At 28.3% G+C, this 19,716-nt stretch overlaps 1 protein-coding gene across 1 annotated transcript in view; it reads left to right on the top strand.

Annotated features, from left to right (window-relative positions):
* The first annotated feature begins 611 nt into the window (after window positions 1-611).
* LOC135953691 (uncharacterized) overlaps window positions 612-19,716 on the top strand; it is a 74,096-nt gene continuing 54,991 nt past the window's right edge. Inside the window, exon 1 of the mRNA XM_065503664.1 lies at window positions 612-1,165. The gene's annotated coding sequence lies outside the window, so the exon portion shown is untranslated. The remainder of the gene's footprint in view (window positions 1,166-19,716) is intronic.

The raw sequence follows: 19,716 nt of genomic DNA, 5'->3' as shown, positions 1-19,716 counted from the left end.
AGTGTATATAAATTGGCCGTGAGAACACCAAATGAATGAGTCTAATAATTTATAATAATTAGACTCTAATTTGAAAAATCATTAAGTAAAGACATCAACTACCAGTGTATACTTGTACATTATAAAAAGTGTGTGTATTTCAGCGAATTTATAAAAGTGTATTATAAAAACATTGAGGGACTATTTTAAACTTTTGCTGTTGTACATTTTAAATAAAGAGTTGTTACAAATTTTATACAACTAAACGGCTTTTATTTGCAATCAAAAGTATCCGGTTTATTTAAAGGAAATAAACCCCCGTTTTTAAAAGGTAAAAACGTAATGAACAATTTTGAAATTAAAACTCATAAGAACTCATTTCACGAAATTACAAACTGATTTACCAATAATTTTAATGGTTATATAATAAATATAAGTAAAACATATTTTTTTAAATAAAATTCAAAATTTTCTAATACTACTACATACTATTTTTGAATACTTTCTTATCGACAATTTGTTAATACAGTTTAATACAGCTCTGCTTTAGCCTACCTCCACTATACAACCTTGCTACTTATTATCTCAAAAACAGGGAAGTATTTTTTAGTAATCAACTAAATAATTTATTTCGTACGCAGAAGCCGGAGGAAAACGACGTTAGTAATAGATAACGCGGAAGAAAGTAATTTTCACACAATATTAAGGGAAAAACAACAAAAAAAGTTTTACTAATTTTTCTCTATACAATAAATGGAAAAATTGAATTAATACTTGTTAAATATAATCAAATAAATAAAAACTAAGCAAGTGAAAACTAACTAACGAATAATATAAAGAGATAAACGAATAAAATAGTTGATATATGTATCAATAAAGTGTTTACAAGTGTTAAAAAATGTATTAACGACTTTTATACTGAATTTTTTTGCTAACGGGTGTGACAAATACAACAACAAAACGCAAAAATTTAACAATAAAAAAAAAGAACAATCCCCTCATATACTATAAAACAAAACATAAATTAAAACAAAATCTGCTAAAGTGTTGTTGGTTTTTTTAGCAACACAACAATAAAAAATAAAGTTAAAACAAAAAAAAAAAGTATATTTTTAAATAAAAGAAGCACCAAGGCAAAACGAAATAAGTTATTTTTTTGTTTTTGCATTCATTCATTTAGCGAAAGGTAATAATAATATAGAAAAAATTAAGTGAAATATTAAAGTAGTTGTATTATTTTTGTTGTTGTAGCTGCTGCTACTGCTAAACCAGTTTGCAAAGTTTTGCTGTAAAGTAACAAAAACAACTGCAGTAGCATAAAAAATAAAAGAAATTTTTACTAATTACACTTGTACTTGCTAAAAAAAAGATAAAAACAGCAACAACAAACCAAAAAAAAGTAAATACATATGAAATTTTAAAAGGAAAATGTGTTGTTGTAAATTACATACAAAAAAAGATGTTATAAAAATCATATAAAAGAAAGTGGATGTTGTCTTCGCTATATTTATAAAAAGATATTTTTGTACATATTTGATTGACTTTTTTTTGCAAGATAGATGCCTTAATTAAGAAAAAGAGAGAAAATTTAACAAGAAATTGATACTTGTACCAACTGAGTGTTGCCAATTATTTTTTATTTCTTTTATGATTATCCTAATGAATGTTGAAATAACAAGCCCCCTCTCTCCTACCACAAAAACACCACCAAAAGTGTTGGTAAGTTTTGAAATGTCATCAAAATAGCAATAGCAAAAAAGCTGGAAAATTAGATAGAAATTTAAAAGTGTAGAAAAATATTGTGTAGAAAAATAATTTATAATTTTTTTAAATTAATGCAGGATAATTTTAAATGTAAAAAATCCTGCCATATGCATTAGATAAATATATAAAAGAGTGTTACGAAATGTGTGTACACTTAAAGTTTAATAAATAAAAAAAAGTTTAGAAAAGGTTACGCAAAAGTATTTACATAAGATTTAAACATCATAAAGTTAAAAAAGGAGTTTTAAACTACATATTGCATAAAATAAATAAATACCTATTAGATGTCAAAAGATTTTTTAAATTTACAAGAAATCAAAGTGTCAACAAATAGTAGTAATACCTACTATATTTATATAATAATTAACATATTAGTGATTCAGATTCGAAGGTTCAAGGAAAAAATAAATGTTTAGAACAAATCTAGTTTATCGGCGCCAAGGAAAAGAAAACTTGATAAATAAAAATAAAATTTTGTCTCCGGTCCATATTCCGAGTTATGCGCCCCTAAAGTTAAAACACAATTTTTTCATATCTATGATATTTGTTATCAGACCGAAAAATTTTATATATCTATCGATAGTTTTTTGAAATAGGTATACTTAGGTTGAAAACATTTGGTAAAAAATTCCCCATTTTTGATTTAGATATTACAGTAATAAGGGAGAGTATTATTACTGACTAAATTGTAGACAAGACTTATAGCAAAAACTTGTTTTCTAAACGCTGGCATACGGCATTTGAAGGGTTTTAAACTCTTTCGTTTAACTCGGTAATAAGAATGTTAATGTGACCGTATGATATTTTAAAAAATAAATATGTACCAATGTTTTGAAATCTGAGCATAATATCTCGTATAAAAGGTATTTTAAAAAGCTATCAAATGATGTATACATTGACCAAATCAGATAAAAGACTACAAAAATACACCATATTGAACATTCGAACTTAGGAAGCCCATATCATGGTAACTATCAAAACAAACTATACCGTCATATTGAGACAAAATTTGGTAACAATCCGGGGAGTCGTTCATAAACTAGAGTTTAGCCAAATATTTTATATGATTTGCTTTGTCACCTCAATTTTTCGCAAAAAATTATTATTATAATTAATTTTTGTATCATAAATTTAATATTAAATAAACTTAAAACAATTACTTTCTTTTTAAGTATTTCTGTTGTGTTATTATTAAGCTTATCTAGTGTTTAATCTCTTGTCATTGGTAACAAATAATCACTGTTTTTATTATAAAATTAGTTAGAAATCCGTAAATTGTTTTTCATCATTATTAATTTTTTGTCGTTGTGATTGATAAGATTTCAGTCCATCTAGTTCAGTCTTTTTATATGTATGTTTGATAAGGCAAACATTTATAAAAACATATGGCAGATATAAAATTAATCATAACTTAAAATAAATAAATAAAATATGGCAAATTAATTTGCAATATTGGTTATGAAATGCCAATCTTCTCAACACCTTTTCCTCCAAAAGATGTATGGATTGAAATGACTTCAGCTGGAACCGACATATAATATGTTAAAGACTTCTTAGGATTACATTTCAAATGTAAAAAGCGCAGCGAAAATGTGCATAGACTTTTTTTAAAGAAAAAGGTATGTGTTTGTAGGGATATCCCTGTAGTCAGCCTAGAATCATATGTGTCTATGGCAACACTCTTTCTATATCGGCAATTTCACTAGTTAAAGCGTCAGTAGAGCTACGCTAGTGACTAACGCGTCAATAGTTTGTTTTTTTTAAGATGTGCAGTCAATAGGTATAGAAAATAATACCTAGATTTTCAATGACAAGCTATTGTTCAATGGCAATAGAAGATTACATTGGCTGGGATACATCCGGTCAATAGTCTCTAGTAAATTACTACTAATTCACTTTAAAGTCACCTAAATAAGATTAGTTGTTTTTGTAAAATTTTCCAAAATTTTTAATTTTTTCAAATATTAAATTTTTGATTTTTTGCAAAATTATTTTTTCGGAAATTTTGATTTTTTTTCTATAAAATTGGAGATTTTTTGAAAAATATTAAATTTTTTGTAAATTTTTGATTTTAGATTGTGCAAAAATTAATGATTATTTGTGAAATTGTAAATATTACTTTCAATTTGTTAATTTAATATTTAAGCATGGATTTACATCAAATTAATATTCTTCATTAATTAGTCAAGTTCACAAAAAAAAAAAATTATAACCTGATCTTTAAAAAAAAATTAATAATAACTTATTTTCTATTTCTCTCCACCACTAACTAAAATGTTCTCTTATAAATCACTTTCTCAGTGATATAAAACAAAATCGATTTTTAAATGATAATGGTTGCCAATTTACCACTGAAATGCAAGTGGGGGAGTTATTTTCGGTTTCTGGTTAATAATGGATGATCATGAATTGCTAGTAATCGATTTTCGATTATTAAAATATTCGTTCCGGCGCGAACATCCAATTGTCATGAGAACGTTGACTTATGTAAAATTTTAATATTTTTCACTATTAAATTTAGTTTTTGTATTGCAAAAGAGTAAAAATTAGCAGCAAATTTTTATGATCTTAACTTTTTTGTACATTTTTTACAAATTCAGTCGAATATTCGCGTAAGGAGCTTTGTTTCGCACAGTTTTATTTATTATATGTTTTTTTTTAACTGTACGATCTCAATTACCTTAATCTAGCATCAGTCAAAATAATAATTCATACATTTTTCTAATCTTTATTAACGGTTTCAAACCAATTTTTACCTCTAAATAATTTGAAAGTCCTAATTGCAAGTAATCTTATACACTTATCTTATTCGTTTTGGATTTGAATCCGGATTTATCTTGTTAATTTTCTCTTAAATAGACCCAATATTTTCATATTATAAATCATTTGAACAAAAATTCGGTCTTTTTAATTCCCTTATTTGTAAATAGTTGGCATACTGTGGCAACTCTTATGTATCCCTTGTTATGATGCAAAAAAATGTAAAAAAAAACACATCAGATTTCTTTTTTCACTCTTTTATTTATATTTTGATTTTTGCTGCATTTTTTTCATTTTCATTTTAAGATGTAAAAAATTAAAATGAAAATATAATTTTTTGTATGTATTTCATTTCTCATGGAATTTAATTTACTCACAAAGAAAGAAAAACTTATAAATACAAACATACAAAATATACTCACATACACATTTAGTATCATTTTAACCCCCATTATAAAGTAAATGAAAAACAACAAAAAAAATCAAAAAACAACTGCCATGGCTGCATCAGCAAGTGCAGTTTTACTTGTATTATTTTACTACAACAGTTAATTACATAAATACAAAGAGTAAAATAAGTAAACATACACTTGTTTGTATGTATGTATGTATTACACCAAACCGCTATTATTTTCTCTGGCTTATTTGTATTAATGAGTTTGTAATTGTTGTTGTTTCGTTTTATATTTCGTTTTATTTAAGAGAATGTCTTTAAGTCAAGGACATTTTAATAAGATTCTTAAAAAATGTTCATATAATTAATTTTTTTATTATTTTCATATACATACATATTTGTATATTAATTCTCTTAATTACTTAGTTTATGAGTATTTTATAAATGCGAGCTTCTTTTTTTTATGCACATATCATTTAAATATTTTTAAAATTACTTATTTTTATTGCTATTTTTAAATATTCATACATATCTTAGCAGAATTCCCATTTTTATGTTAAAACAGCTGTTTGCCATTTAACTGTCATTATCTGTGTTTATGTTTAACTTGAGTTGTTTTAGATTTGACAATTTAAAATGAAAAAAAAAAATCAATATTTGTCTGGGATTTTATTCACTTGTACTTTTTATTATTTGTTTTGGGGGAAATAAAACCATAACTCGAGCATTTGCGGAATAATTGTATAAATATACAAAAATAAATAAATATATCAACATTTTTGGTGCCATAAGTGTTGTTTTTTTTAATTTTGCTACAGTTATTTTAGGTTTTGTTTAAACAATGTGTTAAATTGCAAAGTAATGGTTTAATTGGCCATATTTCTAAAAGGATTTTTAGCAATGTTTTTTTGAAATTAGCTAACACCGTTGTTGGGTTTGAAAAACGTATGTCAGAATAACATTTTACTAAATTGTTTATATTTTTTAAAAAGTTTTTACTCAAATAGAGGGGAGGGTTCTGCTAAATACTTATACTCTTAGTTCGGATTATACAAATGACTTTTAAAAACATGAAATTAATAGGTACGACCTGATTTGACATCATCGGTTGTAAAAAATTTTATAACTTTTCTAATAAAAGTTCTGGTAAATAAATTATTGGGCTGATATTACAATTATTTCAACAATTACATTATATTACCCCACAAAACACTCATTTATTTAGTGTACGCTCTCTTCTTTAGTTCAAGTACACGCCATAATTGACCCACATATCATTAGCCAAAATTCAAAATCAAAAACAAAGTCATACATTTTACATACATAATAAAAAATAAAAACATTTGAATTAATTTTGTTTTTAGTTAAATGCTAGTACACGCGTTTTAAGAAAGAAATAGAAATATTGTATAATATTAAATATCACTATACTATAGACCCAAATACACTTTATAGATACAAACAGTTTTTTTTTTTATTTTGGCCAGCAAACTCGTCTGGTCATCATAATGACGTTGATGATTCATGGCTTTTTCACTTGAATAGAATAAAAATTTCTTTGGCATAATGGTTTGCTTATTATTTTGCTATTTTCGTATATGTATTTCTGTTGATTTTTGGCTACTACGAATTTAAATAAAATAATCCTCTCTTAATAATATACAGTTTGATGTTTAATATTAGCAATAAATACATGTATTTTTAATAAACGCAATAGAATTATGGTAAAGAAACAGGTTTTTTAATGTCAAATGTTAAAGAAAGGGGTTGAAAATATTTGGTATCTTGGCTTAAAATCATGGTAGATTTATGTTTGTACAAAATTTCCAAATTTATTTTTGTATGTAACACTTTTGTCAGTAAGAATGACTCATTTTCATGTCGCACATGTTTTACTTGCACCATCCAATCCATCCCTTTTTGTTATTTTTATTTCATTTATTTTTTGTTGAAACATGTTTGTATTTTTTTTTATGCAGAAGAAAAATTGCAAAAATTTGTTTTATTCATTTCGTTTTCATTTCAAGAATTTACTAGCAAAAATGTTGATTTTTTTCAGTACTTAATATAAATTTTAGTTGAGTGACTAAAAGGGGTTTCAAAAATTCGTTTATTCGAATTAATACAACTGCAAGAAAAATTTATACAAATTATAGGATTATTACTTTAATTTTGGGACAGGGTAATAGATACCCCAAATGTGACATCATGGTCAGTCAAAAGTTTTTAATTGTATAGATAAGCTCATGATGTTTTGTCATGCGATTACTTTTAAATTAGTTTCGGATTAGACTGTTTCTTTTTAGCAAATATTGGATTTATTTCGTTTTTGGTATAAACACCACTTTTGTTTGGACTCTGATTTTTAGTGATTAAGATGCATTCTAAAGTTCCTTTAAAATCATTTATTTTTAAATTTATTGGGTTTGTTTCGGTTTCAGTTTAGAAACCGCTTTCGGTTGAACTCTGATTTTTAGTATTCAAATCCAGCAAATTATAGCTGCTGTTCTAATGCATTAGAATTCACATTAAAAATTCCGAAATTATGATAAACATTAAGGCTATTCATTACATTTAAGGATGGTCATCTGTGTGTTCAAATAAGTTTTCTGTGGGTCTTTGATAACTTAAGGATCTACATAGACCCCTTTCACACTAGGCAATTTAGTTGCGCAAGTCTCTTGTGTTTGTAGATGACAGAGGTAATGTCGGGTTAAGGAGAAGAAAATTTAGCATGCTGTTTTGTTGTTGCGCAACTAAATTGCCTAGTGTGAAAGGGGTCTTAATTTTGAATTTTTATAGCCAAAAACCCAATTTTTTTTTAAAAACGTTATTGAATATAGATAATTTGAATTTTCATTAAAAAATTAAATTTTTAGTAAAACACGTTTTTTTCATAATAATTTCAATTTTAAATCCCAGATAAATTTCAAAAAATTTTGGATTTCAATTAAAAACCTGATTTTTAATAAACACCGTTTTTATACCCTTCACCATGAGTGGCAGATTGTACATTTTTCATTTGCGACCCCACAAAGTATATATGTATATTCTGTATCGTTATAGATAGCGAAGTCGATATAGCCATGTCGTCAGTCTATACCTCTGTCCGTCTGTATGTTGAAATCAACTTTCCGTAGCCCTCAAATAACTTACAAACATGATTGATATATCAGTATATCGGGAATTCTACCGGCTCAGTTGCTATTTAAAATCGGGAAAGTCGGCCCACAAATGGCTGAGATATAAGGAAACCGAGATTTTTGGCCTATTTTTGATGTATAGCTTGATTACTAAGGCATTAATATAGACAATATTGATGTCTAATGATAGATACAGTGCACTCGCGATAATATGAACTAATTAAAACCAGGCCAGTTCACTTTTGCAAGATTGTTCATATTTGCGAATGGCATCTACTTCCCAACAGCTGAAGACTATTTAAAAGCAAACAGCTTGGGAAATCCCCAAATTATTATGCAGTCGAGTTATTATTTAGCCTCTAACCTGTTGAAATAAATTTAAACTCTGTGTAGATAGCTAGGTTTTAAAAAAAATCTGTTCGTATTTTAAAGCTTTTGTACACTAAGTTCATATTTTTAGAGTAGCCAATGGAAGTAAAAAAGTGTTCATATTTTGGGGTGTTTATATTGTTACGTAATTGTACTTGAATTCAAATATAACGATTTTAACGGCTGATTTAAAGTTGCATAATGCTTTCAAATAGCAGTGCCCAAACTTTAACATATCTGTGGGCATTATTAACTTTTCAGTTGACCATTGATCGTAAGTATGGCAACGCTGTTTTCTGCGACCGTATATTCGAATTCGAATATTCAGTTAAAGAACATTGTATAAATAGAGCTTTCTAGATGGTAATGCAGTGTTATAAATAGTGACAGAGGTTGCAGTCGTGAGTGAGTTTATCAGAGAAAACATCAACTGAGTGCCTTAATGTAAATTATAAAGTGTGTCTTTATTTCTGCGAATTTATAAACGTGTATAAAAAACACTGAGTGACTATTTAATTCTGTTGTTGTACATTTTAAATAAATAAAGAAAGAGTTGTTACAATTTTCAAACTACTAAACGGCTTTTATTTGCAATCAAAAGTATCCGGTTTATTTAAAGGAAATAAACAAACGTTTTGGAAAATTTAAAACTTAACAATATATTAAAGTGTTTGTTAAGCTGAGAAGCTGGGTGAAGGGGGAATAGGCTGGATGAATTGGAAGTTGTTCAAACTCTCTGAGCCGAAACAAAATCGTTTAGATTTTGTACTCAGAATAATTTAAAAAACAATATGAAACGAAAAGGAAGGAATAAAACAAATGAATAAGGAATTTTCTAATTATTTATTAAATTATTTGGAAGGTGGATTCTTACCATAAGGAACAATAGGATTAGGATAGCGATGTGAACAGGTTAAAGTTAGATTTGTATCTCTCTCAAAAAGAAGTATTTATGACTATTGACGTTTAATTGAGAACTTATGACAATTGGAAGTATACTGCAACACATAGCATTCTGCATTTATATATATTAAGGAAAAATAGGAATTGCAGGGAACTGAGGAAAATCGCTAAGTGTTGTTTTTGGCGTAAACAGTGTTCATATTATCGCGAGTGCACTGTATTTCAAAGTACATTGCAAAGATGTTCATAATAAGGCTATAGTAATTTGGTCAAAATCGGGAAAAAATTTTATTAATCCAAATTTGTTGTTACCAAAAAAATTTGTTTGTCATAATTTTGTTTTCACTAATAAATTAAAAAATTTAAAAAAAAATTAAAAAAAAATTTTAATTTAAAGTATTATTTAGTGAACGGTATAGCCGAATATAGCCTTCTTATTTAATTTAATACAAATTGAGATTTTCAAGAGATCAGATTTTCATGCAAAAATCGCATTTTCCCGAAATATTTTTTTAAAATATTTGTTCTAACAAATATAACTAGCCTACATTGATTAGATTAGATTTAAATTTAGAATAAACTCCTATCTTTAGTCTCAACTATTTTTGAAGTCATTGTCAATCTGTTGACATTAGAGAAAGCGGTTTGTTTTCAAATTATTCTCAATTTTATATCAATAAAACCTAACCTGTTTATTTTACAAAAAATATATTTTTTCAATAAAACTTGTCGTGCCCATGTTAATTAATTGATTAGGTTTGAATTGAGAATAATCTTCTCTTTATTATCTTAAACATTAATCAAGTCATTCCAAACTGTTTGTTTTTAAACAAGATTTTTTCCATAAATAAAATGGCCTCGAACTTTGACAATCCATTGATTAGATTTAAGAAGTTCAAAAACTGAATACAATCTATATATATAAAAATGAAATGGTCTATGTATGTAATGGCATCACGTGAGAACGGCAGGAGCTATTTGGCTGATTTTTTTTTATTCGATTCGATTTTCAGGAGATGGTTTGTAAAGAAAAAAAATTCTAAAACACCGGGTAAAACTAGGAAATTTTTTTTTTGAGTCCAGTCAACTGTAATAAAAAAGCTCCCTAAAGTATGCAGTAATTTTATTTGCAAATAAATAAGAACAGGCAGGTGTATTTCATTGTAATTCATTGATTAGATTTAAGAAGTTCAAAAACTGAATACAATCTATATATATAAAAATGAAATGGTCTATGTATGTAATGGCATCACGTGAGAACGGCTGGAGCTATTTGGCTGATTTTTTTTTATTCGATTCGATTTTCAGGAGATGGTTTGTAAAGAAAAAAAATTCTAAAACACCGGGTAAAACTAGGAAATTTTTTTTTTGAGTCCAGTCAACTGTAATAAAAAAGCTCCCTAAAGTATGCAGTAATTTTATTTGCAAATAAATAAGAACAGGCAGGTGTATGTGGGTTGGAGAAACTTGAAAAACTAACTACCGGGCGAAGCCGGGGCCGCCAACTAATTTTAAAATAAAAACAACTGCGAATATGAAAAATTTTAATAATATTCGATTTATTATTTATTCCTTTTCCCACAATGTCAAATGGAGCCCTCTTTAAATAACCTTCTTATAAACTTTTATACAAATTAACTGTTGAAGAAATAAGCCTAAATCAATTTTTTTATTAAAATAAATTTTAATTTTTAAGTTATTTTTCTATAAAAAAAATTTATTTTATGTTTTGCCCATAAAAAATCTTAAAAATTTGTGTAGCATCCCCAGCTCTAACTCTCCTATTTTTTTCTCTATTAATTAAGCAGATTATCTTTATAAATCATTCACATAAAATGATCACACCCAAAAAGACTTGTTGTATTTACCTGCTAACACAAATTTCATAAAAAAAAATAATAATAAAAGTGTCAAGATTAAACAACAGAAAATTGAAAAAAATATAATAAAAACGATGAAGCAGAGTATTTCACACACCCTACTAACCCGTAGAAAAACACACATGTTGCGACTTTAACTATTAACAATTTGCAAATCAATCAGGCAAATATGCATATTTATAGTTTTTATTTAATAGAGGAAAATAAAACAATTTTAAATAAATATTTATTGACATTTGATAATAGCTGTATAATATAGATTTGAAACTAAATTGTTATATCAAATTTAACTGAAAGATGAAGGAGGAAAAGAAGGAGGCATAACAAAAAAAAATTATATTAAAATGTCTACTGAAGTAGAACAATGGTTTTACAAACGTACTTTCAAACATATGGCAGGAGATAGCAAATACACTTGAAATAATGATTCAATCACAATTCTTACTTAATTGATACTGATTAGAATTAGCTAAGTTAATAAGTGTGATATTACATACATATCTACTTTAAAGTAATTGAGCAAGGAACAACCACTTATTACTGAGTAATGATGCAGGTAATGTAAGGACATTCTTCATTGTGATATTTCCATTATTATTTTCAGTTTAAATTATAGAATAAATAATTCATTATTGCACCAAAAGAGAGTAACTTGTTCTTCTTATGGATTTAACACCTAACGTTTTTCAGAACTCTTAGATTTTTGATCATCAGGTTCTCTCCAATCTGATCGCTTCCAAATATAATTTCTTCCAGTGTAGTTGTGATTTCTTATACATATTTGATTTGATATTGTTTCCATTAAATAAACATAAGATTGCTTGCATATTATTGTTAATATAAAAATAGTTGACTTTTATAATAATGTATGTATGAATTTGTTGTCGAAAGATAAGGTAGAAGAGACTATTATTGCCCAACAACAATAATGAAGAAGTCTACTTACTATATAATATAATATATACATAAATATACATTGTATTTGTTTAAAGTATTATGGAAATATACAACTCGATCAACACTCGAACGAGCAACACTTGTTCAATGTATAAACACACTACTGCTATTTAAGTATTTGTCGTTGAACTAAATTTTTATGAATTTAAAAGAAAGTTTTTTTCTTTTTTACTATTTTTAAAGAAAAGATTAATTTTTCATATACACAAACTAAACAAAAATGGTGATAAAGAAATAGTTAAGTGAAGGTTTTATGATGTATTTAATCTAGAAAAACGCAGTTTAAAGAAAATGCATTGCAATAAATTGTGGCAAAGAAACCTACATATAAATAAATACCCAAAAATATTCTAGGTAAAAGTAATACATACCCCAGCAAGTACTTGACATTTTTATGAAGAACATTATTACTATTTATATAGGTATGCCATTAAAATATGAAAAGACTTTACAATAAACTACAAAATTTATATGACAACCACGCAATTTTTAAAGATTTTAAAGAAATTATCTAGAACTTTAAAAAATATAAAAAATAACTTTAAAAAGGTTTTATTAATGGAAAAATAATTAATTTTTGTCCATAATGAAACTAAATTTTTAGGCCTGAGGTTAATAAATGTAAAGGAACCAACGATTTATAGCTTTTGCGTTATTGATATTTCAGAGGGGATACAAATCGTATTTCCTTATCTTCCCAAGCTGAAATTACAATATTCTATACCACTACAATACAGTAACTACAAAATAATGACTCTTATATATTTTATACATCAAAAGTGTTATGAAATATAATAATAATACAATCAGTGGATAAGAGTGCGGCAAGTCTGAAAACTCCCAGCAGTTAAGCAAGTAGTCAATGTATCCCTTATAGACAGTAAATGTCACTAATGTCTTATCACTTGGCTGACTCCAATATATATATTTTGGGTCATTTGACACGTATGTGTTTTTTGTAGTGCAGAGAAAAGACAATTGGACAACTGGTTTTATACAAATTTTGTTGATATAATTCTCATACAGTTTATTTTTAATTTTGCTTAAGTATACTGATATCCCATGTACCATAGCGTGAATTCAGTAGTCACTTTATTGTCTCTTAGTAACCTACAGTGAAGTCACCTTAAATCTTTATTTTGTACTGCACTTTAGGAAGTAGTTACTTTAGCCACCAGAAGCAATCTATTGGAGAGTTGTCGGAGGAAGGTTTGTTTACAAGCAATCCTTTATTGGACATTCTGTGATATGTCTTTTTAGATGACTATTTGTGGTCTATTAGCACCTGTACATGTTAAAATAACTAGTTATGTAGCTGATCAAGTAACCAGTTACGTAGCTAGTAAAGTAACTGACGCTATCTAACCGGTATGTGAATCCAATGTGTTGACTACTTTGGACCAGCTATCGGACAGTCTTATTGTAATCAAAAAGGGTCAATTAGGACATGCACGTGTTAAAATAACTAGTCATGTGGCTATTGAAGTAACTAGTTCCCATCCTAAATGATGGGTAAAATGACTAGTTCGGGACTGTCTCCTAGAACTGCTGGGCTTCTACAAAAATGTGAACGATTATTTGGCTTTATTTTGTCTAATGTCATGACTTTGTCTGTCTGGATTATCTGTTTCGTTCTTCTTTTTTTGTGAAATTCGATTTATTGTTTATCTATCTTCTATATATATAAAAATGAAATGGTCCATGTATGTAATGTCATCACGTGAGAACGGCTGAAGCGATTTGGCAGATTTTTTTTATTCGATTCGAAATTTTCAGGAGTAAAGAAAATTCAAAAATTGCGGGTGAAACTCTGAAATTTTTTTTTGTGAGTCCAGTCATCTGTAATAAAAAAGCTCCCTAAAGTATGCAGTACAAATTTAGATATTTTATTTGCAAATAAATAAGAACAGGCTGGTGTGAGTGGGTTGGAGAAACTTGAAGAACTAACATTAGCAAATGCTAACGGGCGAAGCCGGGGCGATCAACAAGTTTGATATCAAATTGAGAATGATTTGAAAATAAACCACTTTCTCGAATGTCAACAGTTTTTTTTTTAAATATTCTAATTATATATATTGTTTTGCAATTATAGTCCTATTAATGAAGAAATTTTAAAAGGAAAACTATCTTCCGTGAAAATTTTGTGAGTTGTTGAATCGAATCGTAACCGCGTTTTTCAGACCAAAACCGAACAAAGTATTTCTGGATCCTTTTATACCCTTCACCATGAATGGTATTTTTGTCATTTCGTTTGTAATTTTCACATTTTTCATTTCCGACCCCATAAATTATACATATATATTCTTTAACAAAAGCTTAGACGAAAGCAAGTTTTCTATATAAAGGAATTCGATTTCAATCGACTTTGAATGACTATTTTTGATCGCTTTGCTTTTCTTTCAAGGTCGGAAAAAAATGTTTTCAGAATAAATTTCATTAAACCAGACTGCTATTATGGCCTTGGCAATATTGTTATACAGCAGTGGTCGGCATGGATTAAATGACATGTTATTATTTCTCTGTCTTAATGCGATGGCCATCTATTGATTATTTTTTCTGGTTCTTATTTGATAATTTGTACGAACTTTGGTGACATTTGTGTTGTTTACACGAAATTAACTGATTATGATCGCGCCCTGATGGCTATGAGTGCCGACCATTGTTATACACTGATAAAAACACCCCACTTTACAATACTGAAGTCATACTTGACGTTTAATGCCATTTTACAAATTTAAACACTTGATACTTCAACTTATATTAAAGCTATTCATAATCTTAAAATTTATTTATCTCTTGAATAACAACTTTTTCAAAATCTCTTGTATCTTATTAATCACTAAAGAAATATTTATAAATTTACATATTTAGTTTGCCTTCCGAATAGCTTACATTTGTTTTACATCATTTTTATAATAATTATTCATATATTTAGTAGTTGTATGTATTCGTATATGGTTAACAAAAAATATATCTTAATAACTTCTCCTACACAATACAACAACATCACAGAACAGATTATAATAAAAACCGCCACAAAGATAAATCTCATCTCAATCATAACATGTCTAAAATAGATATAAAAATACATACAATGAACACAAATTATTAATAATAAGTGCGCAAAAAATGTGATTAATACCCGTAACAAGCAACGGCAGCAAAAACCGCAAAAATTATTATAAAATGTATGGAAAAATGTTTAAATTTATATTTATAAATAAATGACAATTTTTATTATACATATTTGCTATGTACTCTACTCTTAGCAATTAATAGTGGTGCTTTACTTGGTTTCTTATGGTAGATGGAAATAGAAATGGAATATATCGAGTATAAAGTTCAATTACTAAATAACTTATACAGTAATAGTAACTTATTGTAACCACTACAAATTTGAATTAAAGAAGTACTTTTTAAATAATCAAATTTATACTACAGGGTGTCCGAAATGTTGAATTTTGTACCAACGAATCGTCTTATGTGGGAAGTTTTGCTTTACTTCTTTAATTTGATTATATTGAATGTCGGTTTTAATGATCGAGAGATGGTTTGTTCAGTACAGAAGGGGTGATTTAAACACGGAATACAAATATCGTTCAGTTTGAAGACCAAGAATTGAAGGCATTACTCCATGAAGATTGTTGTCAAACTCGACAAGAGCTTGAAAAATCATTGAGATATACTCAATCAGCAATTTCAAAGCGCGTGCAAGCAACAGGATTCATCCAAAAGCATGGCAATTGGGTACCATTAGAATTAAAGCTGAGAGACCTTGAAAGGCGATTTTGTATGTCTGAAATGCTCCATCAATGCTATAAAATCAAATAATTTTTGCACCGAATCATTACTTGCTTTTCATCGCAAGTAATGATTCGGTGCATTACGATAACCCGAAGTGTAAGAGATTGTATGTGAAGTCCGGTCAACTATCCGAATCAATACCAAAACCAAATATCCATGGCGCTAAGGTAATGCTCTGTATTTGGTGGGACCAAAAGTTTCCTATCTAGTATGCGCTGCTGAAATCTGGCCATACCATCACAGGGAACATGTACTGAACGCAACTGATTCGTTTGAAGCGAGCATTGGCCGAGAATATGCGGCCAGACATGAAACCGTAATATTCCATCATGATAACGTTAGGCCACATGCTGCAATACCTGGTAAAAAGTATTTAGAATGAGATGGGATGGTAGTCCAGACCGGGCCCTGTCCGACTACTATTTGTTTCGATCGATGTAGAACGCACTCTGTGGGATACGCTTCACTTCAGAACAGAGTATCCGAAGTTGTCTTGATTCGTTCGTGTCCTCAAAAGATGAGCAGTTTTTTTGGTTTGGAATCCATATGTTGCCAGAAATATGGGAAAAGGTCATAGCTCCCAATGACCAATACTTTGAATAAATTTATATCGTACAAATGTTTCAAAATAAAAGCTAAAAATTCTAAACAATCCCGCATTTTTAAGCCATACATCCAATATATGTATATATTCTGGGTCCTCATAAGATTCTAAGTCGTTCTAGCTATGTCCGTCAGTTCGTCTGTCCGTTTGTCTGTTGAAAACACGATAGGCCCCAAATGAGAGGAGAGGAAAAAATACTGCCTGTTGATTGGTATTGAAAATGGGTAATATCCGTCCATGATTTCATCTAGCCCCCCCCGGAGTACAGTTTAAGCAGTCATAAATAAATCCTGATACAATTTTTGCACAAATTAGTTCTAAGTTCTGACATTATACTGTAAAGTATGGCGAAAATCGGGCAACATTTGTTCCTAGTAACCCCCCCCATACAAGATCCCACTTAGAAAATATCTTGAACATTCATAATTGTCTTATAATAGTTAATATCGTTATGAAATTTGACATAAACAAGTTTTATATAAACCAAAATCTTTCTCACAACTTTTGTGACAATCGGTCCATAATTGACCCTATCCCCCATATGAATCCTATATAAGAATTATATTTTATTGTCACATTTTGATTGTGGGTATACAAGATTCGGAATAGTTATTCCGCTGAGTAGCTAAAAATAACAAAAATTAGTGCTTTTACCAAATTCTGTTGTCGTAACCATTTGTTTCTTGGTAACCTTTCTAATGTATGTAAGTAATTTAAAAATTCGACTTTGACCATTATTTTAACACTTTTTTACCAGATTTATAGAAAAAATCATATAAGGAAGCGCTTTAAATTTAATCGATTTCTAAGAGGAGCCACAATTAATTTAAAAAAAAATACAACAAATGATTTAACGCCCTTACACAGTATGTAAAAAATAGAAATAAATAATTAAAAACAAAAAAAACATATGGAGGAGGAAGGTCCAAACACTTTGTGTTTGATATCACCCAACAACAACAACACATACAAATGACGTCATTTATCAACAGAAATTTTGAAGCAAAAGAAAAAAATAAATTAAATAGAAAATAAAAGACAAATAATGGTGGTAGTTTAACAACAATTACATTTAAAATAACATTTTTGTTGGGTGTTTTTGTTTGCTATTTTTGTTTTTGGACACACGCACTAAAATTTAACAAATAAAACAAAATATATTGTATAAAAATAAGAAATAATGATTATTAAACCACTTTCAGAGAGTTTATTGTACGAGAAAAACTAACCAATCCAAGTCAATGAACCTTATTTAGTTTCATTAGTTTACGTTACTGTTTTATTTCTCTAATATTTTTTTTTCTTAATTGTTTAATATTGTATTGTATGTGTATAAACAAAATGTGCTCTGGTTTTATTTTGGTTAATTTATATTGATTTTTCTTGAACAACATTGAATAAGACAGCTACAAAATTTGTTGATTTTTTTATCAAGGAAATGAAAATTAATACCCGGTCTCTAGTATTGGTTAGTGGTAGAAATAATTTCGTTGTTTTGTATAATTATAGGAATTCTGGTTGTAATTTTTGTAGACAAACACTTGTCTCCCTTATATACAGTAATTGTCACTAATGTCTTATCACTTGGCTGACTCCAATATATATTTTGGGTCATTTGACACATATGTGCTCTTTGTAGTGCAGAGAGAAGTCAATTAGTTACTTTATACATCCCTGCTAATCTAGCGTGTAGCCAATTGCCACTTAAGTGTCTCTAAGTAATCTAGAGTGCAGTCACTTTAAACGTTTTGTGATTAATACGTACAAATTGGTTTTATACAAATTGTGTTGAAATAATTCTCATACAGTTTATTTTTATTCTTGCTTAAGTATACTGATATCCCATTTAACATAACGTGAACTCAATAGTCACTTTAGTGTCTCTTAGTAACCTATAGTGAAGTCACTTTAAACCAGAGTACGAAAACAAAAAAAACATTTCGCAAACGTTTGCAAAATGTACAAAACAAATCAAAATTTTTATATTGTATTGTACATGAGCAAAAACAAAACAAAAACGTTTCAAGTGACAAAGAGAGAAAACGAAACGATTAGCTTTTCACTCAACTGCATTATTTAATTTACCGTTACAATCGTACATTTGAGTACAAAACAGATAGAGAAACGTATTTTTTTTTCGTTTTGTTTGTTTTTTGTACTGTGTTCAATGAGTAAATCAATTACCAAACGTTTGTTAAACGTTTTTTATCAAAATGTTTCAATATTGTTCTTACTCTTTTCTTTTCTAGCTGAGTACGTTTATATTAATGTACAGTTTGCGCTCATGAGCAAAAACAATACCAAACAAAATGGGACAATCATTCTCATTGTTTATGTTTGGTTTTGGTTTTACTCACTGCAAAGAACAAAACAAAACGATAGTAAACGTTTCGATTTGTTTATTTCCGTACTCTGCTTTAAACCTTTATTTTGTACTGCACTTTAGGAAGTAGTTATTTTAGCCACCAGAAGCAATCTATTGGAGAGTGGACCGTCTGTGATATGTCGTTTTAGATGACTATTTGTGGTCAATAAGCATCCGTACATGTTAAAATAACTAGTTATGTAGCTGATCAAGTAACCGGTATGTGAATCCAATGCGTTGACTACTTTGGTCCAGCTATCGGACAGTCTCATTGTAATCAAAAAGGGTCAATTGAACCCCTGCTTAGGACATGCACGTGTTAAAATAACTAATCACGAAGCTATTGAAGTAAATAGTTCCTACCCTAAATTATGGGTAAAATCACTAGTTCGGGAATGTCTCCCATAACTGCTGGGATATTTAGTGAAAGATATTGCATGAGTCCATCATATAACTAAATACAAAATGTAAAAACCTTAAATATTAAAGAAATTACTTTTTTCCCTCGCCCTTCTTGTTCACCCCAACCAAAACTTGGCCGGCCAATTGGTTATTGACTCTTGTAAACACAAGCAACACACAAAATTTCATTGTCCCCAATTAATAACGAATTAATTTATGAAATTTATACAAATATGTTTGAGTGTTTAAATGAATGTATACATTGTATATCAATATTGCAATTAATATTGTTTGGAAAAAAATCAAAAAAAAAAACCAAACCACTAACATTCGTGCTAATTATAACAAAAGCCATAGATAGTTATTAATAAATATTGCGAAAAAAAAATAAA

The sequence above is a fragment of the Calliphora vicina genome, chromosome 3, assembly GCF_958450345.1.
Source record: "Calliphora vicina chromosome 3, idCalVici1.1, whole genome shotgun sequence".
In the NCBI taxonomy this organism is placed as follows: Eukaryota; Metazoa; Arthropoda; class Insecta; order Diptera; family Calliphoridae; genus Calliphora; species Calliphora vicina.
The sequence above is the reverse complement of the archived record's forward strand: the minus strand, read 5'-3'. Positions and strand labels throughout refer to the sequence as shown.